At 40.5% G+C, this 26,960-nt stretch overlaps 1 long non-coding RNA gene across 1 annotated transcript; it reads right to left on the bottom strand.

Annotated features, from left to right (window-relative positions):
* Positions 1-1,073: 1,073 nt before the first annotated feature.
* On the bottom strand, positions 1,074-25,543 carry LOC132350935 (uncharacterized). Its single transcript, XR_009498055.1, has 4 exons — positions 25,469-25,543; positions 24,570-24,704; positions 1,619-1,720; positions 1,074-1,324 (listed from the first exon to the last, which is right to left on the bottom strand). It is a non-coding gene; the product is annotated as an uncharacterized LOC132350935 (long non-coding RNA).
* Positions 25,544-26,960: the final 1,417 nt, after the last annotated feature.

Consider the following 26,960-nt stretch of genomic DNA (forward strand, 5'->3'; position numbering starts at 1 on the left):
AAAAAACCTGAATAAATGAAACTAACCGAAAAATTAGAAATTGAAGGTATATTCAGCATGGCAATCACCATTACAAATAGGAAAATTTAAAGTAAGAAAACATTTAATTGGTTGACTTCTCTAAAATATTGATTGGATTTCATTAATAAACATTTTATGCATATGGCTATTCTGAAAGTTCCTTTAAAAATGAAAGACTAATGCCTTAATGAGAGGTATTATCACATGAACATATTTGAATCTGGCTTATGAAAAACGGGACTTGAGAATTTAAAATGTGTGCATAAAATGCAAATGGATTTAATTAACTGAAAGCCCATAAGACAGAACTTCTTCAAATAAGCAATTACTTTGGGGACTAATCGTGTAAATAGGATCCTGATTCATTAGCACAAATACCCATATGAGAGAAGGATCAGCAAATTTTATTCTTTAGATTATTTATGCACACATGGTAATATCTCATTAATTTAGGACTTCAATAAATTTAAAATCTTTTGATAATTTGATCATGAGCTGGGCTGACGTTTACCTTTCTTTTGCAAACATTTTATTTATAGGTAGATAACATATGGTGTTTTAAACATTTATTTCCAGTCTTATGTACACTTTTAGACACAGAATAAGCTATTTTCAGTGAACCTCAGGCACTTTACAAGCTCCTACATACACCCAATCTATATGCTAATAACAAAATGTTCATATGATTTATTATAACAGGTCTCCTTAAGGATTTCTGTTTTATAATGTTTTGTTGAAGTTGCTATATGTAGTTTAAAGTAATAAAGCCACATTTGTTTAACAGTTATCTATAATTCATCCTTCCCACAAATTCAAATATGCCCACATCCCTAATTCATTAGAATAAATGTAATTTTGCAATATTCACATCTCTACATATAGACAGAATTTTTCTTTTCAATATGCATTAGAACCCATAAAGAAAAATAAAATACAACGAAGAGTGAAAATAAATGATTTTGTGAGTGTCGGCAGAGGAGAGTGAACTGTTTCAAGTCATGTTAAGTCCTTTAGGCACAATGCACTGGTGAGAACTCAATAATATAGCCCTTTCCTCAAAAGCCAATTTCGCTCGCTTCAGATGACTCAGTTCTAATCACTTGCAAAGTGATACTAAGTTTTTCCAATTAAAGACAGTCAGTGTCCAGGCCCAAAGGGGTGGATGCTTCCAACTAGGGCGTCTGGGATGAAGAGAAGTACCACTGCACAGCAATCTGGCATTTGGAAATCTTTCTTGTATGTGGCCATGGCTTTTCAGCGTCCACATGTCAGTTTTCTGCGCAGATGCCACTCACTAAGGAATCTCAAAAGTGTTTATAAAGTGAATAGAAGAATTATGTTAATTGAACGATCAAAACTCATACGTAGGTCTACATATGAGTAGATCAAAATGACTAAAATTCTAAACCATGTAAAACATATGTAGCATTGATAAAAACCACAACTGAACTAAAAAATTGAAATTCCCCTCTTTTATGAAACATTCTGAAGACAGATCTAGATACTAGAAGTTATGCCATGTTCACACAAGAAGTATTTCCATTTCTTTTTGAATATTGTGCGAGGATTAGAACGACCCATAGTAGTAGTTACTTACCACATGAAGGGGAAGGATGAGCTTCAATTCCATTTTCATGACTTAATCAAGAATACTTGCTGAAAGAGGCCTCTTTCATGTGCTGCTGGGTAGTTATAAAACCTGGGTAGGAGATACAAGCGTGGAATGTTTTATCATCAAGAAGAAAACTTTACAAGGAATAATAGTTTGTTACGTCAGTGATTGTTTCCCGTCGGAACGAGAGCTATCCCAGCCAACCGTATGCTGTTTACAGATCAACTCGGTGCCCACAAAAGTTGGAGCAAGAAAGGCTGAAATGACTACCGCCATTAAAGAAAGGAGACCGGGGGCCGTACACATCCCATTTGGTATTTGTCTGGGTGAAGTGAAGGTCCTTAACTCCACCCAGGCTCAGTTCCTTCGTCTCTCTTGTGGGAGTACTCATGCCAGCTATTCGATGGACTGCTCTGATGAACAGATGAGACAATGTGTAGAAGGACATTTAGTTAACAGTAAAACGATTTCACTTATTTCTGCTCTGACTCTATCATAAGGATTTGAGGTGGCTTCCAAAAAGAAAAATGAAGAAATATGAATAAACATAAGAAAATAAGGTTGAGAGTAAAAAAGGAAGAAGTGTATATACTACCTACGTTGGTCAACACTTGAGATGATTGAAGTTACAATTTGGATTTGAATTTCTTGGTAATTTAGGAAAAAGGAAAACATAATTTCTTTTTAATCTCCTATTATTAGAAGGGAGAAAATACATCACTTCCCCCAAAGAAGCCAAGTATTTTATCCTCTTGATACGAAATTCATAGAAAATTCTTACATGTAAAACACGATACAGGGACACTGAGATAAAATGGGCTATCGCATTTGACAAGAGTAGAGCTGGCTACCTGCCATGAAAACGGAAGGGCAAAAGAGTACTTTTGCTTGGAGGTAGTTATTACTGCTGTGAAAACTGTATTACTCCTAGAGACAAACCTGAAGCTTGAATTAGGGAAATCCTAAATGTAAGCCCACCTCACTCCCAGTTAACAAATCATCCAGCTCTCCTCCCTTGCTGTGCCTTCCTAACAAACACACAAGGAGCTCCTTAAGTCATGTTGTCAGCAGTGAGGATAGTTTCTGAAGGAAGTCACTGATTGCTCATGACTCTAGGCCAGTCGCACTGTTCATGAATAAACAGGTGGTAGAGCTGCAAAGATAATGAACGCAGACGTAATACAGTACTGACCGCCGCACAGCCCATTTTGTGAGGCCATTCCAAAGGGAAAGGATGAGAAAGGGAAAAGATACAACCGCGTGATTATAATGTAAATGAAACAAACCACAGCATGGAGCTCTTCCTTGAAATCCAGATGTTTTCCTGACTTCCTTGAAACCTCATTTCCAATCTTACAGGAAACACCTCTCAATTTTCCTCTTTTGGCTCTTCTTCTTCTTCCCCTTAAATGTGGACCTTCCTGAAGCCTCTCCACTTGGCAGCAATTTCATTCACACTCCCACCTTAAATTGTCTTTTTTGATGCTTCTCCAGGCTGAATTCTCATCCCCATCCTCTCCTGAATTTGCTCTTCTTTTTTGTGCCTAACGTCAGTGGCATTGTCACCCTCTGTGGCTTGAACCCTTGGTGTCATCACCGCACCTCCACGCAAAACATACCTGCCTGACTATGGCCACTTGGCGCACAAACTTCACTTCCCTTTTACATGTCCAAGGCCGTTGGTGATCAAAAACTCACCCAGCCTCCACCATCCCCCATCCAGGCGGTGGGCTCCAATCTCATGTACCCCTGCTTCCAGTAGCCATCATTTTGCAGATTTCGGGATGGATCCTAGTTTTCTTCCTAAACCTCACGCTTCCCCACTTGCTTGAAAACTTCAAACAGCTCTCCAGTCCCTGTAGGATCAAGTCTAAACCTTCTCAGCAGAACTTGCCGATAGCTGAGATCAATACATTTACCACTTTTCACAGAACCTTTCTAGTCCTACTAAGCCATTTCCCCTCTCTGTGCCCCCCTCCCCAAAAGCTGTTTCCTGCCTCCGTGACTTTGGTTACTAGCTTTCTGCCTATGAAATGCTCCTCTCTTAACAACCAGTTCAAATACCACCTCTTTCAGGGATCTTCCTGAATTCTTGTGTAGAATCCATTGTACCCTCCTCTACAAACCCAAGGATCCTTAACTGTACCCTCACTACAAGAATCACATTTATAGTACTCTGGCTTTATTTATTTATTTATTTATTTATTTTATAGAGCAATTACAATATTTATTAAGTATCAGATTGTATTATACAATTCTATATTTTTGTCATCTGAATTCTTTTTTCAAATCGAAATTGGTTTTGGTCTTTTCACTGCTAAGGAAATTTATATTACCTTATGCTTAGTAGTAATTTAATATGGACATGTCAATTTAAATCCTCAACAGTCACCATCATGTGAAGTCCTATTTTCTCTTTCCCTGTCACTTCACGGAGGGTCTTCATCTTCCATTAGATTATTATTATTTTTTTAACATCTTTATTGGAGTATAATTGCTTTACAATGGTGTGTTAGTTTCTGTTGTGTAACAAAGTGAATCATCTATACGTATACATATATCCCCATATCTCCTCCCTCTTGCTTCTCCCTCCCACCCTCCCCTATCCCACCCCTCTAGGTGGTCACAGAGCACCGAGCTGATCTCCCTGTGCTATGCGGCTGCTTCCTATACTAGCTATCTATTTTACATTTCGTAGTGTATGTATGTCCATGCCACTCTCTCACTTTGTCCCAGCTTACCCTTCCGCCTCCCTATGTCCTCATGTCCATTCTCTATGTCTGCGTGTTTATTCCTGTCCTGCCCCTAGGTTCTTCAGAACCATTTTTTTTTTTTTAGATTTTTAGATATATATGTGATAGCATATGGTATTTGTTTTTCTCTTTCTGACTTACTTCACTCTGTATGACAGTCTCTAGGTCCATCCACCTCACTACAAATAACTCAATTTTGTTTCTTTTTATGGCTGAGTAATATTCCATTGTATTTATGTGCCACATCTTCTTTTTTTTTTTTTTTTTCCTTTTTCCTGACACTTTTAAGAGGAATTCGATTCAGAATATTCATATAAGGAATATTGAACATAAATGACAGACTTTTAATAGAAGTATTATAAAACACTTAGACATAGTTTTTATATGTATTGTCATCATGTGAAACTTCAAAACCAAAGAAAACAATGCAATAAAAGTAGCTGTTGAAATTAAACAAAAGGCATGTTTCAAGCATTCATTATGTAGCTGTAAATGTTAGGATCACACCTTACTTTTCTTTTTTTTTTTTAAACATCTTTATTGAAGTATAATTGCCTCACAATGGTGTGTTAGCTTCTGCCCTATAACAAAGTGAATCAGCTACACATATACAATATGTTCCCATATCTCTTCCCTCTTGTATCTCCCTCCCTCCCACCCTCCCCATCCCACCCCTCTAGGTGGTCACAAAGCACCGAGCTGATCTCCCTGTGCTATGCGGCTGCTTCCCACTAGCTATCTATTTTACATTTGGTAGTGTATATATGTCCATGACACTCTCTCACTTTGTCCCAGCTTACTTACCCTTCCCCCTCCCCGTGTCCTCAAGTCCATTCTCTAGTAGGTCTGTGTCTTTATTCCCGTCTTGCCACTAGGTTCTTCATGGCCCTTTTTTTTTTTTTTCTTAGATTCCGTATATATGTGTTACCATACTGTATTTGTTTTTCTCTTTCTGACTTACTTCACTCTGTATGACAGACTCTAGGTCCATCCACCTCACTACAAATAACTCAATTTCATTTCTTTTTATGGCTGAGTAATATTCCATTGTATATATGTGCCACATCTTCTTTATCCATTCATCTGTCGATGGACAACTTAGGTTGATTCCATGTCCTGGCTATTGTAAATAGTGCTGCAATGAACATTGTGGTACATGACTCTTTTTGAATTATGGTTTTCTCAGGGTATATGCCCAGTAGTGTGATTGCTGGGTTGTATGGTAGTTCTATTTTTAGTTTTTTAAGGAACCTCCATAGTGGCTGTATCAATTTACATTCCCACCAACAGTGCAAGAGGGTTCCCTTTCTCTGCACCTTCTCCAGCATTTATTGTTTGTAGATTTTTTGATGATGGCCATTCTGACCTGTGTGAGGTGATACCTTATTATAGTTTTGATTTACATTTCTCTAATTAGTGATGTTGAGCATCCTTTCATGTGTTTGTTGGCAATCTGTGTATCTTCTTTGGAGAAATGTCTATTTAGGTCTTCTGCCCATTTTTGGATTGGGTTGTTTGTTTTTTTGGCATTGAGCTGCATGAGCTGCTTGTAAATTTTGGAGATTAATACTTTGTCAGTTGCTTCATTTGCAAATATTTTCTCCCATTCTGAGGATTATCTTTTCATCTTGTTTTATGGTTTCCTTTGCTGTGCAAAAGCTTTTAAGTTTCATTAGGTCCCATTTGTTTATTTTTGTTTTTATTTCCATTTCCCTAGGAGGTGGGTCAGAAAGGATCTTGCTGTGATTTATGTCATAGAGTGTTCTGCCTGTGTTTTCCTCTAAGAGTTTTATAGTGTCTGGACTTACACTTAGGTCTTTAATCCATTTTGAGTTTATTTTTGTGTATGGTGTTAGGGAGTGTTCTAATTTCATTCTTTTAAAAGTAGCAGTTGTGGCTTTATTTTTGATAGCTGTAAATACAGCATCGTGAAGAGCTCTCAGAAAGCTTATAATCTAGCTAGGAAAACCCTGCTTTATTCACATTTCTAACTGCCCTGGTGTAATACTTTATGCTTGAATATTGTGGGTACCATATAAATAATAGGCGATAAGATTGTTTTTTTAAAGTCAATTGGCACCATGAAAAGCTCTGAACATAGGGTTACGGACACCATTTCAGAAAAAAAAAACCCAGATAGAGGTAGAAGTGTTACTTTTCTCTCTTCATTATTTTAACAAATGTGTTTGATCAATTTATAAAAATCAAGTAATTGTGTACATCCTATCTCCCATTAGGGATAGAAAATGTCTTCCTGGTCCCTGTCCTGTTGCCTGACGCATATAAGATAGTTTCCTATTTCTTGAATGAATAAGTGGTGACTCATCCACTTATCTCTCTCCAGTTGGCCTCCAATCTCTCTCTTCCCCTTTATAGCCGCACTGCTGTAAATAATTTCCGATGCTCATCTTTCTTTCCTTACCTTCCAGTCTGCAGCTCACACCACTTCAGTCTGACCTCTGCCTTACCACGGTGCTCACTGTGCTGAGATACAGCCTTCCACTCCTTTCCCTCTGGGTGGGCTCACAGGTTGGTGTTGCCCAGGGGCAGGGAGGGAAGTTGAGGCTGCAGCTCATGCCACAGAAGTTGCGGAGAATGTACTCGGCAGTGTCTCCGCCCATGGCCTCCTCCCCCACCACAGCAATGCTAGCAAGTGGGTGAGATGAGTCAGGCACTGCTTCATGAACATTCGGTTTATTTACCCTGCTCACAAGAGCACCATCGGGCGGGTGAACAGGCAGCTCATAGAATTCCCTGGTGTCAGGGTCAGATTTTCTCTCCACTTCACATCCCCAGAACCTCAGACTGTTCTGTGCACAGATTCCACCCAGTTCCACTCTCTCTCGTGGTTGCCAACATGTCAGAATGGCTTTCCTCTCTATCACACCTGCTCCCGAACATCTTCTTAAGGTATGTGTAAAATATGAACATGTGAAATAGTCTCAAACACGCATGACCACATTCAGAACCAGTTACAGGTCTGTTTCCCAGACATATCATTTAGTAATTTCTCTTTATTTTTTTCTTTGTAGTCATCCATTTTATACACATCAGTGTATACGTGTCAATCCCAATCTCCCAGTTCATCCCACCACCACCCCCACTCCCTACCGCTTTCCCCCCTTGGTGTCCATATGTTTGTTCTCTACTTCTGTGTCTCAGTTTCTGCTCTGCAAACTGGTTCATCTGTACCATTATCTAGGTTCCACATATATGCGTTAATATACGATATTTGTTTTTCTCTTTCTCATTTAATTCACTCTGTATGACAGTCTCTAGGTCCATCCACATCTCTACAAATGACCCAATTTTGTTCCTTTTTATGGCTGAGTAATATTACACTGTATATATGTACCACCTCTTCTTTATCCATTTGTCTGTTGATGGGCATTTAGGTTGCTTCCATGACCTGGCTATTGTAAATAGTGCTGCAATGTACATTGGGGTGCATGTGTCTTTTTGAATTATGGTTTTCTCTGGGTATATGCCCAGTAGTGGGATTGCTGGGTCATATGGTAATTCTATTTTTAGTTCTTTAAGGAACCTCCATACTGTTCTCCATAGTGGCTGTATCAATTTACATCGCCACCAACAGTGCAAGAGGGTTCCCTTTTCTCCACACCCTCTCCAGCATTTGTTGTTTGTAGATTTTCTGGTGATGCCCATTCTAACTGGTGTGAGGTGATACCTCATTGTAGTTTTGATTTGCATTTCTCTAATAATTAGTGATGTTGAGCAGCTTTTCATGTGCTTCTTGGCCATCTGTATGTCCTCTTTGGAGAAATGTCTATTTAGGTCTTCTGCCCATTTTTGGATTGGGTTGTTTGTTTTTTTGATATTGAGCTGCATGAGCTATTTATATATTTTGGAGATTAATCCTTTGTGCATTGATTCGTTTGCAAATATTTTTTCCCATTCTGACAGTTGTCTTTTCGTCTTGTTTGTAGTTTCCTTTGCTTTGCAAAAGCTTGTAAGTTTCATTACGTGCCATTTGTTTATTTTTGTTTTTATTTCCATTACTCTAGGAGGTGGATCAGAAAAGATCTTGCTGTGATTTATGTCAAAGAGTGTTCTTCCTATGTTTTCCTCTATGAGTTTTATGGTGTCTGGTCTTATATTTAGGTCTCTAATCCATTTTGAGTTTACTTTTGTGTATGGTGTTAGGGAGTGTTCTAATTTCATTCTTTTACATGTAGCTGTCCAGTTTTCCCAGCACCACTTATTGAAGACACTGTCTTTTCTCCATTGTATATCCTTGCCTCCTTTGTCATAGATTAGTTGGCCATAGGTGCATGGGTTTATCTCTGGGCTTTCTATCCTGTTCTATTGATCTGTATTTCTGTTTTTGTGCCAGTACCATATTGTCTAGATTACTGTAGCTTTGTAGTATAGTCTGAACTCAGGGAGCCTGATTCCTCCAGCTCCATATTTTCCCCTCAAGACTGCGTTGGCTATTCGGGGTCTTTTGTGTCTCCATACAAATTTTAAGATTCTTTGTTCTAGTTCTGTAAAAGATGCCATTGGTAATTTGATAGGGATTGCACTGAATCTGTAGATTGCTTTGGGTAGTATAGTCATTTTCACAATATTGATTCTTCCAATCCAAGAACATGGTATATCTCTCTGTCTGTTGGTATCATCTTTAATTTCTTTCATCAGTGTCTTATAGTTTTCTGCATACAGGTCTTTTGTCTCCTGAGGTAGGTTTATTCCTAGGTATTTTATTCTTTTTGTTGCAATGATAAATGGGAGTGTTTCCATAATTTCTCTTTCAGATTTTTCATCATTAGTGTATAGGAATGCAAGAGGTTTCTGTGCATTAATTTTGTATCCTGCAGCTTTACCAGATTCATTGATTAGCTCTAGTAGTTTTCTGGTGGCATCTTTAGGATTCTCTATGTATAGTGTCATGTCATCTGCAAACAGTGACAGTTTTACTTTTTCTTTTCCAATTTGTATTCCTTTTATTTCTTTTTCTTCTCCGATTGCCATGGCTAGGACTTCCAAAACTGTGCTGAATAATAGTGGTGAGAGTGGACATCCTTGTCTTGTTCCTGATCTTAGAGGAAATGCTTTCAGTTTTTCACCATTGAGAATGATGTTGGCTGTGGGTTTGTCGTATATGGCCTTTATTATGTTGAGGTAGGTTCCCTCTATGCCCACTTTCTGGAGAGTTTTTATCATAAATGGGTGTTGAATTTTGTCAAAAGCTTTTTCTGCATCTATTGAATGATCATATGGTTTTTCTTCTTCAATTTGTTAATATGGTGTATCACATTGATTGATTTGTGTATATTGAAGAATCCTGCATCCCTGGGATAAATCCCACTTGATCATGGTGTGTGATCCTTTTAATGTGTTGTTGGATTCTGTTTGCTAGTATTTTGTTGAGGATTTTTGCATCTATATTCATCAGTGATATTGGTCTGTAATTTTCTTTTTTTGTAGTATCTTTGTCTGGTTTTGGTATCAGGGTGATGGTGGCCTCATAGAATGAGTTTGGGAGTGTTCCTTCCTCTGCAATTTTTTGGAAGAGTTTGAGAAGGGTGGGTGTTGGCTCTTCTCTAAATGTTTGATAGAATTCACCTGTGAAGCCATCTGGTCCTGGACTTTTGTTTGTTGGAAGATTTTTGATCACAGTTTCAATTTCATTCCTTGTGATTGGTCTGTTCATATTTTCTTTTTCTTCCTGGTTCAGTCTTGGAAGGTTATACCTTTCTAAGAATTTGTCCATTTCTTCCAGGTTGTCCATTTGATTGGCATACAGTTGCTTGGAGTAGCCTCTTAGGTTGCTTTGTATTTCTGCAGTGTCAGTTGTAACTTCTCCTTTTTCATTTCTAATTTTATTGATTTGAGTCCTCTCCCTCTTTTTCTTGATGAGTCTGGCTAATGGTTTATCAATTTTGTTTATCTTCTCAAAGAACCAGCTTTTAGTTTTATTGATCTTTGCTGTTGTTTTCTTTGTTTCTATTTCATTTATTTCTGCTCTGATCTTTATGATTTCTTTCCTTCTGCTAACTTTGGGTTTTGTTTGTTCTTCTTTCTCTAGTTGATTTAGGTGTAACATTAGATTGTTTACTTGAGATTTTTCTTGTTTCTTGAGGTAGGCTTGTATAGGTATAAACTTCCCTCTTAGAACTGCTTTTGCTGCATCCCATAGGTTTTGGATCATCGTGTTTTCATTGTCATTTGTTTCTAGGTATTTTTTGATTTCCTCTTTGATTTCTTCAGTGAAGAAATCCTTGGTTATTTAGTAACGTATTGTTTAGCCTCCATGTGTTTGTGTTTTTTACATTTTTTTCCCTGTAATTCATTTCTAATCTCATAGCGTTGTGGTCAGAAAAGATGCTTGATATGATTTCAATTTTCTTAAATTTACTGAGGCTTGATTTGTGACCCAAGATGCTGGAGAATGTTCCATGCGCACTTGAGAAGAAAGTGTAATCTGCTGTTTTTGGATGGAATATCCTATAAATATCAATTAAATCTATCTGGTCTATTTTGTCATTTAAAGCTTCTGTTTCCTTATTAATTTTATGTTTGGATGATCTGTCCATTGGTGTAAGTGATGTGTTAAAGTCCCCCACTATTACTGTGTTATTGTCGATTTCCTCTTTTAGAGCTGTTAGCCATTGTCTTATGTACTGAGGTGCTCCTATGTTGGGTGCATATATATTTATAATTGTTATATCTTCTTCTTGGATTGATCCCTTGATCGTTACATAGTGTCCTTCCTTGTCTCTTGTAACATTCTTTATTTTAAAGTCTATTTTATCTGATATGAGTATTGCTACTCCAGCTTTCTTTTGATTTCCATTTGCATGGAACATCTTTTTCCATCCCCTCACTTTCAGTCTGTGTGTGTCCCTAGGTCTGAAGTGGGTCTCTTGTAGACAGCATATATATGGGCCTTGTTTTTGTATCCATTCAGCAAGCCTGTGTCTTTTGGTTGGAGCATTTAATCCATTCATGTTTAAGGTAATTATCGATATGTATGTTCCTATTACCATTTTCTAAATTGTTTTGGGTTTGTTTTTGTAGGCCCTTTTCTTCTCTTGTGTTTCCCACTTAGAGAAGTTCCTTTTGCATTTGTTGTAGAGCTGGTTTGGTGGTGCTGAATTCTCTTAGCTTTTGCTTGTCTGTATGTAAAGCTTTTGATTTCTCCATTGAATCTGAATGAGATCCTTGCTGGGTAGAGTAATCTTGGTTGTAGGTTTTCCCTTTCATCACTTTAAGTATATCATGCCACTCCCTTCTGGCTTGTAGAGTTTCTGCTGAGAAATCAGCTGTTAACCTTATGGGAGTTCCCTTGTATGTTATTTGTCGTTTTTCCCTTGCTGCTTTCCATATTTTTCTTTGTCTGTAATTTTCGACAGTTTGATTACAGTGTTTCTCGGAGTGTTTCTCCTTGGGTTTATCCTGTATGGGACTCTCTGCGCTTCCTGGACTTGGGTGGCCATTTCCTTTCCCATGTTAGGGAAGTTTTCGACTGTAATCTCTTGAAATATTTTCTCGGGTCCTTTCTCTCTCTCTTCTCCTTCTGGGACCCCTATAATGCGAATGTTGTTGCGTTTAATGTTGTCCCAGAGGTCTCTTAGGCTGTCTTCATTTCTTTTCATTCTTTTTTCTTTATTCTGTTCCGCAGCAACAAATTCCACCATTCTGTCTTCCAGGTCACTTATCCGTTCTTCTGCCTCAGTTATTTTGCTATTGATTCCTTCTAGTGTATTTTTCATTTTAGTTATTATATTGTTCCTCTCTGTTTATTTGTTCTTTAATTCTTCTAGATGTTTGTTAAACATTTCTTGCATCTTCTCCATCTTTGCCTTCATTCTTTTTCCGAGGTCGTGGATCATCTTCACTATCATTATTCTGAATTCTTTTTCTGGAAGATTGCCTATCTGCATTTCATTTAGATGTATTTCTGGGGTTTTATCTTGTTCCTTCATCTGGTACATAACTGCCTTTTCATCTTGTTTATCTTTCTGTGTATGTGGTTTTTGTTCCACAGGATGCTGGATTCTACTTCTTCTTGCCTCTGCTGTCTGCCCTCTGGTGGATGAGGCTCTCTAAGAGGCTTGTGGAAGTTTCCTGATGGGAGGGACTGGTGGTGGATAGAGCTTGCTGTTGCTCTGGTGGGCAGAGCTCAGTAAAACTTAAATCCGCTTGTCTGCTGATGGTTGGGGCTGTGTTCCCTCCCTGTTGGTTGTTTGGCCTGAGGCGACCCAACACTGGAGCCTTCCCCGGGCTCTCTGGTGGGGCTGATGGCGGACTCTCGGAGGGCTCACGCCAAGGAGTACTTCTCAGAACTTCTGCTGCCAGTGTCCTTTTCCCTTGGTAAGCCATGACTGCTCCCCGCCTCTGCAGGAGACCCTCCAGCACTAACAGGTAGGTCTGGTTGAGTCTCCCCTGGGGTCACTGCTCCTTCCCCTGGGTCCCCATGCGCACACTACTTTGTGTGTGCCCTCCAAGAGTGGAGTCTCTGTTTCCCCCAGTCATGCCGAAGTCCTGCAATCAAATCCCGCTAGCCTTCAAAGTCTGATTCGCTAGGAATTCCTCCTCCCGTTGCCAGACCCCCAGGTTGGGAAGCCTGACGTGTGGCTCAGAACCTTCACTCCAGTGGGTGGGCTTCTGTGGTAAGAGTGTTGTCCAGTTTGTGAGTCACCCACCCAGCAGTTATGGGATTTGATTTTATTGTGATAGCGCCCCTCCTACCATCTCATTGCGGCTTTTCCTTTGTCTTTGTATGTGGAGTATCTTTTTTGGTGAGTTCCAGTGTCTTCCCCTCGATGATTGTTCAGCAGTTAGGTGTGATTCCAGTGTTATCGAAAGAGGGAGTGAGAGCATGTCCTTCTACTCTGCCATCTTGAACCAATCTCCAATTTGTCTTTATTTTAATTCAAAACAAATGTCTCCTTTGTCAGTCTTCCACAGTCAAGGCAACTGACCACTCCCACCTTCTCAAAAGGAAATCCTTGTTTCCTTGCCCCACGAACCAGCAGTCTCCTGGGTTTCCTTCTTTCTCTTGGTGCTCCCCCTCTCACCCTCAGCAGGCTCTTCCTTCACTACATGGCCATGATGGATTTGAATTCCTCAAGGCTTTGGTCGTAGCATTCTCTCCCATCACTAACTTTATACCCTTTCTGTGGCATCATCTCCACCTGTGGATCCTGTCGATCATATCCAGACCAGTGAATGTGAAGTTGAATCACAAGTTTCTATCTCTGGTTCGGATCCCAGAGCTTTCTGACCAGCTCCACACCCGTAATCTCATGTCTGCTTGCTCTGCCCTGTGATGACTGCAAGCCACCTGAAACACAGCATGTCCAACACTGAACTTACAAATTTGTCTTCACAGACTTGCTCTTCTGCCAGTGTTCCCTGACACTTTCTCGTGGGCTCTGCATAAACACTGCAGAAGGTGACCTGTCAGTTTCACCTCCTGCACATCTCTGGAATCCACTGACCCCTTAGAATTCATCCTTCCTCCCCTAAGTCAAGCTACCAGTATCTCTCTGCTCAAAACGTTCAGTTGGTCTACATAACTTTTGCCCCCGGCCAACCAGTACTCTGCATTGTAGCCAGAAATACTTTTTTGAAATACACAATTGATGATGTGACTGACTATAATCCTCCCCCTCAAAAACGCCCCCCCAAACCAACCTTTTTATTGGTGCTAGGTTAAAGGGATGTGCTTTGCTATGGCTCAGAAGCCTTTCATGGTGATGGCTCCTGATTACGTCCTCAGATTCACGTTGTTTATCTTGCTCCCTGTCCTTCGGCCACTTGGCTTTCCTTGTCTCTCACGTTGCCCCTGCTGTCTTCTGCTTTCCTTACATTTTGGCTGTCCCATATATCATGCTTTCTGCCTGTACTCCTAGTCTGTACATCATATAGATCTCATTTTCTAGAATCTTGTGTCTCTCCTTTGTAGCATTTAGAACAGCTGCAATTTCAAACCTACTTGGGTGATTCTTTTACTGTTTGTCTTCCCCACCAGCCTGTAGGCCAAATGTGGGCAGAGAATACCTGATGCAGTTCATTGCATCCTAACAGTGTCTGGCACATAGTAGGTACTCACTAAAGACAGCTTTATTGAAAACATGACTGTATGAAATGAACATGAAAATAAACCCCGATATAAATTCAGCAAGAAAAATGTACCCATAGCCCAGTGTTTAAAAATTCTAAAGATAAACACAGTATTGAGATTAGTAACAAGAGCACTGAAGGCTTTTGATGGATTTAAGAAATCAAAGTAGGAGGGCTTCCTTTCGCACCCAGATTCAGCAATGGGTGGATGGGAATGATACGGATTTTTTAAGGGAAAAGTTTATCTGGGCTGAAAAGCAAGTGGTTTTAGCACATAAAAATATACTAAGATATGAAGGTAGTACTTTCTAACCCTACTCCTGCCATTTTTGTCACTGCATATATTGAACCAGAGCCATTGTAAGGGCAGGAAGAGAAGAGAAGAATAGGACCAGAGACGAGCTGGGGAGGCAAAGGAGAGACGAGATTTCAAAAACGTTGATGTCTCTGGATTGTGGCTATTCTGCTGGGCATACCTTTTTATATCCTTGCTTCTAAAATCCATGTCATTACATGCACTATAACTGTCTCTGCTTCCATATGGTGACAGAATTCTATCAACTGTATCAGGATCTCAATAAATAGGCAAAACGAAAATGTTGCCTAAGTTGTCTTCCCTCAGTTACATTCCAAATACAGGACCCACCCCCACCAATAATGAAACACAAATTTTGTCAATTAGAACAGTATCAGCTGTGAATGTACTTTTGCAATTTATGAGAGTAAAAACATTCCACATTGAAATAAGAAATGCCATCTGATTTCGATTTAACACAAAGGGGGAAAAACACATTCCATTTAAGAATGACAAATAAAGCTGTCAGTGTGATCCATTTATAGCCCCTCAGAGAATGCCACAAACCCACATAATGTTCTGAGAAGCTAGTTATTGTATTTGCTCTCTCGAAGAGAAGGCATAGGAGTCCCAGATGGACTGCTATTCAAGGAAACTAAGGTTAGCTGGAAGAACGTACGTTAGCGTCCTAGGTGCACACCCCTTAGAGGGGCGTGGAAGCTCCAGGTGTTGTATTTAACTTGTGTGCACCAGCAGGAGGGGTGGAATGCTGCAGGACTGCTGGGGCTGTAAGAAAACGGAGAAGAACCTTTGTCTCCCTTGTCTCTTCCCCCCATCCGTCCACCCTTGAGTTCTAGGAGGGTCTTACTGGCCAAACAAAGCCTCTTTCTGCCAGGCCTGCTGCTCACAAAAATTACAGAGAGCCGTCAAATCTTGATTATAAACATTCACAGTGCTCGTTCTTTTTGAACATTTTACTATAGGTTATTTCAGGCTCAGGTATAAGGGCACTTACCAAAAACAAACACTGGAAACGTAATCTCTGTTCCTTATTCCTGCACTCAAGCTTCCTTCTTTCAAGCAGCAGTGTGCTGTTAAATACATATACATATAATCATATATACGTATATATAAGATATGACCCTCTGCAAGGCATAACTGATTACTTTTTTCTCCTTTGCATTGGCTGCTAAAACACTGAGAATAAAATTTGTTACTGTCTTCTGGCAAGAGTATTGAATTTCATGGCATAAGTTTTGAGTATGGTTAGAATGGGCATCATCAGAAAATCTAGAAACAACAAATGCTGGAGAGGGTGTGGAGAAAAGGGAACCCTCTTGCACTGTTGGTGGGAATGTAAATTGATACAGCCACTATGGAGAACAGTATGGAGGTTCCTTAAAAAACTAAAAATAGAATTACCGTATGATCCAGCAATCCCACTACTGGGCGTATACCCAGAGAAAACCATAATTCAAAAAGACACACGCACCCTAATGTTCATTACAGCACTGTTTACAATAGCCAGGTCATGGAAGCAACCTAAATGCCCATCGACAGACAAATGGATAAAGAAGATGTGGTACATATATAGAGTGGAATATTACTCAGCCATGCAAAGGAACAAAATTGGGTCATTTGTTGAGACGTGGATGGATCTAGAGACTGTCATACAGAGTGAAGTAAGTCAGAAAGAGAAAAACAAATATCGTATATTAACACATGTATGTGGAACCTAGAAAGGTGGTACAGATGAACCGGTTTGCAGGGCAGAAATTGAGACACAGATGCAGAGAACAAACATATGGACACCAAGGGGGGAAAGTGGCAGAGGGTGGGGTGGTGGTGTGATAAACTGGGAGATTGGGATTGACATGTATAAACTGATGTGTATAAAATGGATGACTAATAAGACCCTGCTGTATAAAAAAATAAATAAAATTAAAAAATTAAAAAAAAAAAAAAAGATTGACAACGGAGCCATTAAACCCAGCCCTGAATTGGATTGATGAGGAGACTGAGGCAAGAAAATAGCGAGGACTGTCCTGAATCAGCCAGTCTTGGTAGCAGATAAGGGAGAACAGCCCCATTCCTATGACTCTAATGCACCTCTTGTCACATTTCACCCTAGGGGGGAAAAAAAAAAAAAAGTTTTGAGTATGATTCTCTCTCCTGGCCCTATCTTAACATTTCTAGCCTTATTTTTATTTTCCTGTGGCTCATTTTTTTCCTACCTTTTTGAAATATATTTTATATTGCTCTACGGTATGTATTTTTATTAGCCTTTCTCTGTAAGCTTTAACTCCTTTCCAGTATATAAATAAAATATACAACATTTATAGACAGCTTTTTTTTCCCCCTTTGGAGGGTTGCAGAATTTTCCCAAGGCAACACATAATTCATTACCATAAATGAACATTAGGACACTGGTGTTCATAGTAATTAAAATTTTTTGTGGTATTTAGCTCAATATTTCAGTTAAGTTTTCTTAATATTTATACATACACTTTTAGAGCTGGAATTCCTAGCCTGAGGTCCATGGACTCTCAAATTATATGCAAAAGTTTGTGCATATAAATTTTTATTATGGAGGAGTTTCATTTTAATCCAATTCTGAAAGGTGAATTAGGCCCAAAAGATTAAAAATTACTCCTTTGCAGTGGAATAACCCTGGAAGACCAGATCTTGGTCTTCTGACACTCAACTAAGTGACAAAATATTTACTGACTACCTACTAAGCACCTAGCACTGTAATAGTTACTCAGAAAACAGCCGAAACATGTAGACTTGACCTCTGACCTCAGGGTACTCCTGGTCCAGTGGGGATGAGGGAAGGCAATGAAAAAACAATGTGAAATAAGTGGATGGTAATGTACTGTAATGAATAAAACAAAGTAATGTAATAGAAAATGAATGAGATTGGATGGTCAGGGAAGACCTCTCTGAGGAGGTGTAACCTTAGCTGAGCCAAGCAAGATTGGAGGGAAGAGCATTCCAGAGAGAGGCCAGCTAATGCAAACACCCTCATGGAGATACAGGCTTGTTGTAATCCATCTCTCTTCTACAAAAAAGGAATGGTCGTTCTCCAAATTCACTCTTCAAATTCATGTTTAGTGCTTCAGTCTAGAAATATCAGACTAATGATCTGTGTGAAGGTTAGATATCTTTTCCTTGTTTTCGTTTTCTTTTTTTTAAAAAGTTAGATTTCCTAATGTGAGGGAAAGGTATTTTCAGAAAAAGAGTGCCATGTATTTTATTATACATGAAATTCACTCGATAAATAATTGAGTCTACCATCTTGAAGGCACTGTGGGAGATGCCCTCAAGGTGTTCAGCACAGGCCAAATAAAATATAACTGCTGTACATGTAACCATCATGTACCTTAAACCGATCTTGTATTGTTCTGTAACATAGGTTTATGAGCCAAGTAAATTCTAGGGCCCAGATGCTTTCATGTACAGCTTGAAACCCAAAGCTCTTTAGCAAGCCACCAATCATGCTATAAAAGTTGAAGATGGATGAGGAGGAGAAAGGAACACGTAATGAAAATTGGGGTTAAAAATTCTTTGAAATAAGGACACCGTACTCTGTGGCTTGGAAAATGCCCTACACAGCCCTGGCTGTGTAAATCAATAAATTAAGATGTGACTGAAGATTGTAAGTATCTCCCACATTATTAGCTGTTTTCCTGAATTAAACTGTTTATAAATATGTTAAAGAAATAATGTACTGGTGAGATGAAGACAAGACTGAGGTCACAGAGTTCTCTGTGATAGTCAAAGTGTGCCCGGTACTATGTGAGACCACCATGCTCACGGCCTTCGAGGTGAAGGCTGCGACTACTTCTGGTGTACAGATAGGGAGAAACTGAGGTTTAAAGAAGCAAAATGACCTGCCTGGTCACAGAGCTAGTGGGAGGAGCCAGCAGGGTTTGGTACCTAGGAAGCCTGACTCCAGAGCCTCCAACGATACCACCTCCACCGTTACCAGTTAGCTCTGTGAAGGGAGGTGGTTTTGTGAGTTCTAGCTGATAAACTCATCTGCCTTGCTGCTTAAAAGGCTTTGGGGAACAACATTCTGAATGATTAGTCTGAGCTCACTGTGTGCAAATTAATTTAAATACTAGCCAAAACAAAACAAGTAAGACAGCAAAAGCTGCTATTAAGAGTAACAGGTTTAAAAAAAAAAAAGGTTATTTGACTTTGGATCAGAGTAAATTATTTGGGTTATCTGTAATACACCCTCCCTTAGGAGAAGTAATGAAGAGTTTGAATGTATTTATTTTAAAATTCTCAGTCAAATAGAAAACGAATTTATGGTTACCAAAAGGGATAGCGGGGAGGAGAGGAGATAAATTAGGAGTTTGGGATTAACATTTACACACTACTGTATATCAAATAGATAGACAAGCACCTACTGTATAGCACAGGGAACTATATTCAATATCTTGTAATAACCTATGATGGAAAAGAATATTTAAAAAAAATATATATATATATATAAAATATCTGAATCACTTTGCTATACCCCTGAAACTGACACAACATTGTAAAGTAACTATACTTTGATTTAAAAAAAATGGTAAAAAAAATTCTCAGTCAAAAGTACAAACATGATTTTACTAACTTGTTTCTGCCCTCACTGATTTTTGATAATGAAATTTCAACTTGGAAAAGGGACATTTTAAAGCTTTGTTCAAATCTAGATCAAGCAGTCATTTTCCTCGTCTTTCACTCTCCCCGAACCGTTCTTGCAGGCTGCTCAGAGGCTAATCCTACTTCAATAACAAGAGGAGGAGTGGCTGCAGTAGCGTATCATAGTTCCAAGTACCGTTGATTGAATATTTACGCAGTATCATGCACTGTGCCAGTCACTCTACAACTTCACTTTATCCTCACAACAGCCCCGTTAGTAGCCTTTATTATTATTCCCAATTCCCAGCTCAAGAGATGGCGGCTCACAGAAGTTGCCCACATGTTGAAGGCTTCCCAGCTTGTTAACGGAGGAGCTTATACCAGGCCCGTTGATTCCGGAGCCCAGGGTCCCTGCAGTCTCCCCACACCATCTCCCTTTGTTTGATCATGTTTTCTCCCCTAATTGACCCACGGATGAGGTCACTCTATTTCCCAACATAGGCTGCCTAAACCCTTTAGAATCCAAGGCTGTCCATGATCTGGACTTTTTTTTTTTTTTAACCTGTCCAAGCTAATTTCTCTAAATACCCTCAAACCCTATGGGAACCTGCTTCCTCTTAAAGCTTCAGAAGCCCCTTAAGCCCACAATCCAGCTTAAATTCTACTGCTCTTAAAGGCCCTGTTCAAATTCCACTGATCCAAGCCATCTTCCAGGCCTCCCCAGCCCAGAGTAAATACTTGAACAGCTGGCCTCTGCTGGCTGGTGACCCTGGTGTCCTCAAGAGCTTTGGCAGCCTGGACTCCATGGAATCGTATGAGAGTTCTGTTGGAAAGTGCCATTGGACATTTTTCTCAGGAGCATGTCCAGAGCTTCTGTCAGTTTTTTAAAGCTTAACCACCACACACACAGGCACACACAGTCACACAGTTCTGGAAACTAATGACATTAAATGCTAATGTTTCTCGAGCAAGGTGGCCAGATTTAGCAAATAAAAATATTATATGGGATATGCCTATACTAAAACATAACTTGTTGTGTGTTTTAAATTCAAATTTAACCGAGCCTCCTGTACCCGATCTGCAACGCTGTCCTTGACTGTTTCGTGGATATTAATCTTATTTCTCAACTGTATGGAATATAATCATCTAGAGGGCATGGGGGGCTTCATTACTTCTCCACCAAACTTAACCCTCAACTTTTATTGCTAATTACTGATTCATTTTTGTGGTCCAACAGAAACATTTTGGAACATTCTTTTTTTTTTTTTTTTTTAAGATTTTTAGAAATTTCATGTAATGTCTGAAACATTTGTATTAATATATTTCCATACAAATAACCCAAAGAAAGTTTAGTATTAGTTGTTTTTTTGTTTATTTGTTTGTTTTTTTATACTGCAGGTTCTTATTAGTCATCAGTTTTATACACATCAGTGTATACATGTCAATCCCAATCGCCCAATTCAGCATGTTTTGGAACATTCTTGATTTGGGGCCAATATCAAACCTAGTAGCTAAATCATGATACATATATGGCTTTTACTATAAGGAAATGGATGTCCATAATACCTAAGAAACTAATTTTGATCGTCTCTTCTACTTGCTGGATTCAAACACATCGATTTTTTGTTTAAAAAGTCCTCTTAGAAGGAATCTGGGAAAGTTCAAAACATACCCAAATTATTATTGGACCTCAAAGTGAGATCTTCCGCCCATTCGACTGAGAAATCACGGAAGGTATCTGTTAAAAATGCAGCTGTCTGGGTCCAATCTCAGACCTATTAATTCAGAATGGCTCCAAGCTATCTGGGTTTTTAAAAAGCCTTTTGGATGATTTTTATGACCTGTAAAGTTTAAGGACTGTTTTTTTATGGGATGTAATACTCTAGCAAGGATTGCTCTCTACGTTAGAGGTGAAAAGTTGTTTTTGTCCTTAAAAACAAGCCATCATTATTTGGAGTTCAAAATATCAATCATCTTTTAAATGTATCTGGAATCTATCACACTAGTGTTAAATGCTCAGCACTGTAGATTTCCCATTCGGAGCTCCCAAGTGTTTGACTTGGTAAAGTAATGATAGGTATTAAAAGGCTACCTGATGGATCATTAAAATAGTAAATGAGTCACTGAAGTTTATAGAGGCCATACAAAATTTAAAAATAAGATTATATGAAGTAAGGTGCTCTGCTGTGTACCAATGCTGCTACCCAGGATCGGTCTGGGAAACCTAAGGATCTTTGGAATTTCTGAAAGAAAGCAGCATTGTGCACCACTCCCTACCCCTGCTGACTGGGCGGTCCCTGAGATTTTTGATTCTTGGTGAAAAGAGTGCTGGTCTGGAAGTTGGAAGGCATAGGTTCTATACTTTCGGTTCTGTGTTTTTCTGAGCTTTCGTCTCCTTGTCAACAAAACAATGGTTTAGACCATTGGATGGTCCCTGAAGTATCTTCTAATCTCAAGTGTCTGTTATCATCCTGAGGTTGTTTTCTCTGCTGTAGAATATGGGGGTTGGACCATGTGCCTGTGTCCATTTGTCCTGGTGTCCAAGGGTAGCCCCGCTGTCTCCATCACTATCCTTGGGTCCCCATTCATAATTTGGACTTACTCTAGCAGCATAAGATAGATGATAGCTCATTTAGGTTATCCAAGGAAGGTACAATATATTGGCCATCAGCACATGTCCTTTCTAAGAGACAATTATTCATTCAACATACATATACTTATTGATCACCAGCCATGTGTCATGGTGCTAGACCCCGAAAATAAAATAATGAAAACAGACAAAAAGAGCTCTCGGCCTCATGCTGCTTATGATCTCGTGGGGGAGTGATGGGGGTGGTAAGACAAAAACAACCGCAATGAAGAGTAGCCCCCACTCGCCGCAACTAGAGAAAGCCCGCACACAGCAATGAAGACCCAACGCAGCCAAAAATAAACAAACAAAATAAAACAACCACCACATGTAAACTGACACATAAATAAAATAACCACTGTTTGTAATCAGTGGTCTGAAGGATCACGAAGGATGAGATAGAGAATAACAGAAGGCTGAGCAATGACGGGGAAAAGCCTCGTGGGGTAGATGATATTTTCTTGGACCTAAAGGAAGAAAAAAGATAAACGAGGGAATAGGGTTGGAGGAAAGGGCAGGGCAGAGGAGAGCATAGTCAGGAGTCCCCTGGGAGGAGCAGCTTTTGTGCTTGGCAGCCAAAATCCTGGAATAGTCCCTTCCGTCCCTGAGAGATAATTTAATCCGAGACTACAGTAAGGGACTCAGAGGCCCAGAGAGTTTAAGGGACTTATCAAGGGGCGAGTTAGTTAATGGGAGAACTCTTGCATGCTTCAGTCCAGAAGGGGAACCTCTCTTAGGGATCACAGTGTATCAGGAAGTGCCTAGGTGCCTTGGTCCTGAGCTTCAGTTTCCTCTTGTGTGAAACACAGATGACATCTACTGCCTCAGATCGTTAACGGGATTTAATGAGATAATGTCACACAGTGCCTGGTAGGTATATCATAGCCGCCTGATAAATGCAGACTCTCTTGATTTTTCACCTAGTGCGCTTTCACTCATAGCCAGCTGTTGGAAAATAGGTAGAGCAGATAAAGGAAGAGAGGTGGCAGAGGGGAAGTTCTGGAATACTGGACTGGTGTCTGTTTAGCGTCTATCCGTCTGAGAGGCTGAGTAAAGGAAATGAGAAGAAGAGGCCACTGGAAGTGGGAAGGTATCAAGGAAAAGCATCCTCAACTTCATGGTTTCGCTCACCCCTTAATCTGCTAGTGGGGAATCTAGAGTTGTCTTCGTAAGACCAAAAAGACCATCCATAGCAATATTTATACTTAAAATTAGCATATAAGAAACAGGTTTTACTCTAGGAGACTGGTAAACAGAAGAATGATACACTTCATTATTAAATACATGCAAAGAGAACAATGTTATGTTAATATGTCACTCAATCCACTGGGAACAAACTAATTCAATTATCTGCAGAATATTAAAATGATTGCTGGTGTTAAGGATGCTTAAAAACCAAGCCCATGACGTTGGAAGAATGAATAATTTATCCAGGCAACTATGAAGCTTTTCTTCTTTGTTTATGAACAAAACCACAGATTGAACTTCAGCCTTCAAATACCAAGAGGCGTATTTCATGGATTTTAGCGGACAGCTATAAGGCCATCCCACAAAACCTGCTTGCCCTCCCTGTTGACTTATCCAAAACGTAAGGGAATAGTTACGGTTCAGGCACACTTGAACCAGGGCTGAATATTTCTCAGTTTCAAAGTTCACTGGGTCCCTTTTCCCCTAGCCATAAGGTAAATGCCATTCCATATATATAGCTTTTTGAAATGCTGCTTTCTTTATGATTCCCTGCCAGTGGTGCCTTATGGGAGACATTTTATTTCAAAGTTTCATAAGATGAGAATTGAACTCATTATTTTATTCCAGACTCATTGTTTAATTGACAGGAAACATGCATTCTAAATCATCCTGTATGCATGGCAGAAGCCGCTACCTAAATTTAACAATGGGTGGATTATTACTATTTAGCATATTTATGGAATTTTATATTCAGGAAGCATTTTACAAGTCTTTTATTAGTTAATCCTTACACTTCCCTGTGCATCTGATAGGTGGTAAACAATGCTTTGGGTTCTAAATTGCCAATACGTGAAAACTTTAATGAGGAAAAAAAAAAAAATCTGCGCCGTTCCTCCGTGCTCCCAAACTTGCCAAGAGCACATTTCTGATGCCTTTTTTTCTCACTAGAGACCAAGGCTAGAGGCCTGGGAAACGGGCTTGTACCCTGAACTATAAAAGGGAATATATTGGGCTCTGTCGCGGGTCAGGTGGCCAGCACCAGAGGAAACCTCACAAGGCACCAAGGTGATACGACAGGATTCCCAGCAAAGATGCATCCCAGTAATACAGCACATAAAAAGGCACATAAGGAAGCAGTTAATTTTTCTAAAACTATACAGTGAACTTAGTTTTCAAATCTAATGATGCCATCCATACCCTCTGGATTCACTAATGATAGCACCAGTTACTGTGAAAACGCATACACGTATATTGAAAAACAAAACCTATTTCAAACTAAGAGAGTCTGTTTTCTTCTTTTGAAAACTCACACGTTTTAAAAACTAAGCTTCCTTCAACACCCACCTCGAACTCTTCAGAATCCTCCAGTCTGCCCCTCTTCCAGACACCAGAAGGTGTTAGAGAGCAGGACAAGGAAAGCCTCTGTGGATCAAAGTTTCCTTCTGGACCCAAACGTTATACAGCTGGGGGCTTTCAGAGCTAAGGAACCGAGAAAAACCAATCTCGCGTCACCTGAGGGCCGGACACCAGGAGCCGCAGATGCTGTGCCTACTTTCTGAAGACCCCGGCGTGGACACGTCCAGCCCAGATTCTAATCTCTTGTGACTGACGTGACTCTATCCCTCTAATCCCTCAGGCCCCCGCCTGCGCGAGTGTGTGTGTGTGTTGGGGGACAGTTGGTAGGCAGGTGCAGAAAGCACCCACAGTATTCTTCTGGAAGCAAGCACCCTCTGCGGCCCCGTGCGCTCTCGGTGCAGCGGGCAGCTGTCAGGAGGTCAGTGTAAGGTACCCAGGTCACCTCCCTTTCAGGGGTGCAGGGGGGTGCAACGAGTTCCAGCGTCCCCGAGTCTGCGGATGCAGGGGGTGCGCCGAGAGCCCCCCTAACCCCGCCCCCGCACCACCGGCAGGTCCCGCCCGCGCTACCTGGGGACGCTGGAGGCCCCGTGGCGGTAGCTTGGCGGCTCGGGGCTGGCGCGCGCGCTTTGTGAAGCCTCGGGGGAGGGGGGCCGACTCCGCCCCCCTCCTGCCCCCCTCCCCGCGCCCCGCGGCCTGCTCGGGAGTCATCCGGGCGGGGCCCTGGGCCGCCTCCCCGCCTCCACCTCCGGAGCTGTCGCCCCCCTCCCCCTTGCGCCAGGGCGCCCCCCACCCCATGCTTGGCCGACCCGCGCATGTGACTCCGCCCTTTTCTGCGCAGGGCCCGAGGGGCCTCGCCCCGCCCCAGGGTCGGCATCCCAACCATCCACCTGTGGGATTGCAGGGGGGTGACTCCTTCTGTAACTGGAGGCCAAGTCTCGGGAAAGTTTCTGGTCATGTCAAGGGTCAGCCTTGTCTTGTAGGGACCTTCTCTAGCCGAGAAATGGGCAGTCAAGCGATTCTGTCTGCGGGTTGTGCTGACATCACAAACCACACATCGCTCGGTGTCGTGTCTCTCTCGTAGTTTGCACAAAGGCTCTCCATCATCCCTGCAGCCTTCCGCGCGTTCGCCTTTCAAAGCCCCAGTCCAGTGACATTTCCGTGAAAGGGTTAAAGGAACTTAATTTTTAAATAAAAAGTTAATGCTAGAAACCAATACGTGGCGTGTTAGCTGTGCCCCCAGCTCTAAGTATGGTCACCTTTGAATAATTCAGACTTTCCAGTGACCAGGGATACCTAGGCTGGTCACTACCTTGTCTCCACGTCACTACAACTTTCGGTCTCTTTATTCTTCTTTTTCATTCCCCATTGATGGGAAGCAGGGGTGAAAATGAAATGCAACAAAATCAATTTGAAGAGCTTTTAACAGCTGGTATAAAAGTTTATGGGAGAGGCAGTCTGCAATCACTGAAAATGAATCAAAAATTGTCTGTAGACCTCACACTTCGGTTTTACTGTTTTGCTCGAGTTTGAATAATGGAGGGCTAGGGGTATCTATTATTTTTAGCAGAAATAATACTTTTCTAAGAATTATTAAATAGATTAAATGTATAACGTGGTTATGATACCATGTCAGATCAGGGTAAAACTGTCTACAGAAGAATGTGTTAGCCAGCTGATAGCATAGAAGACACAACATCTTTTTAAAGTGGTAAAATTGGTTTTGTCAGTCAAAACCAATTAAATAGAGTTTAAATAACATGTAAGGATAAGCTGGAAAACATTATACAATCTTTATAGTCCTGTCCACCATCTAATGAAAATATTTCCTTTTCAGCATCCCCACTTCCTTCAACTGTTTCTAATAAGATGTAATTTCAAGATTGCTCAAAGCTTTGGACATTTGTCATTCTTTAAAGTATTCAGTGAAGGTTCCAAAAGTGGCTGGCATTGTGCTTGGTGCAGGTGATATAAGAGTGAACTAGACAGAGGGATACAAGCCCTGCCAGGAGCTCACATTCTAATGGGGGAGAGATAGCTGCTGACTAAACAAGGGCAAACATAGTTAATTTCACCTATGAAAAGTTGCATGCAGAAGTATAGAGCTCTAGGAGAGGACACCCTCCAAGTGGTCCTTTACATTCCTCTTTTGTTTTGAACCCTAGAATTAACTTCACTGCAAAGTGTTGGGGGAGGGCATCCTTTCTTTCATATCTCATATCCAGTCTATCAGGAAATCCTGATGGCTCCATCTTCAGAAGGTGTTCCAAATCTAACCTCTTCCACTACCCCTCTTCCAGACCAGCATTACCCATTTGGATTTGTGAAAAGACCTCTAAACTTATCTTCTCACTCTCACTCCTGCCCCCATGGTCTGTTACC

The sequence above is a fragment of the Balaenoptera ricei genome, chromosome 16, assembly GCF_028023285.1.
Source record: "Balaenoptera ricei isolate mBalRic1 chromosome 16, mBalRic1.hap2, whole genome shotgun sequence".
Classification (NCBI taxonomy): Eukaryota; Metazoa; Chordata; class Mammalia; order Artiodactyla; family Balaenopteridae; genus Balaenoptera; species Balaenoptera ricei.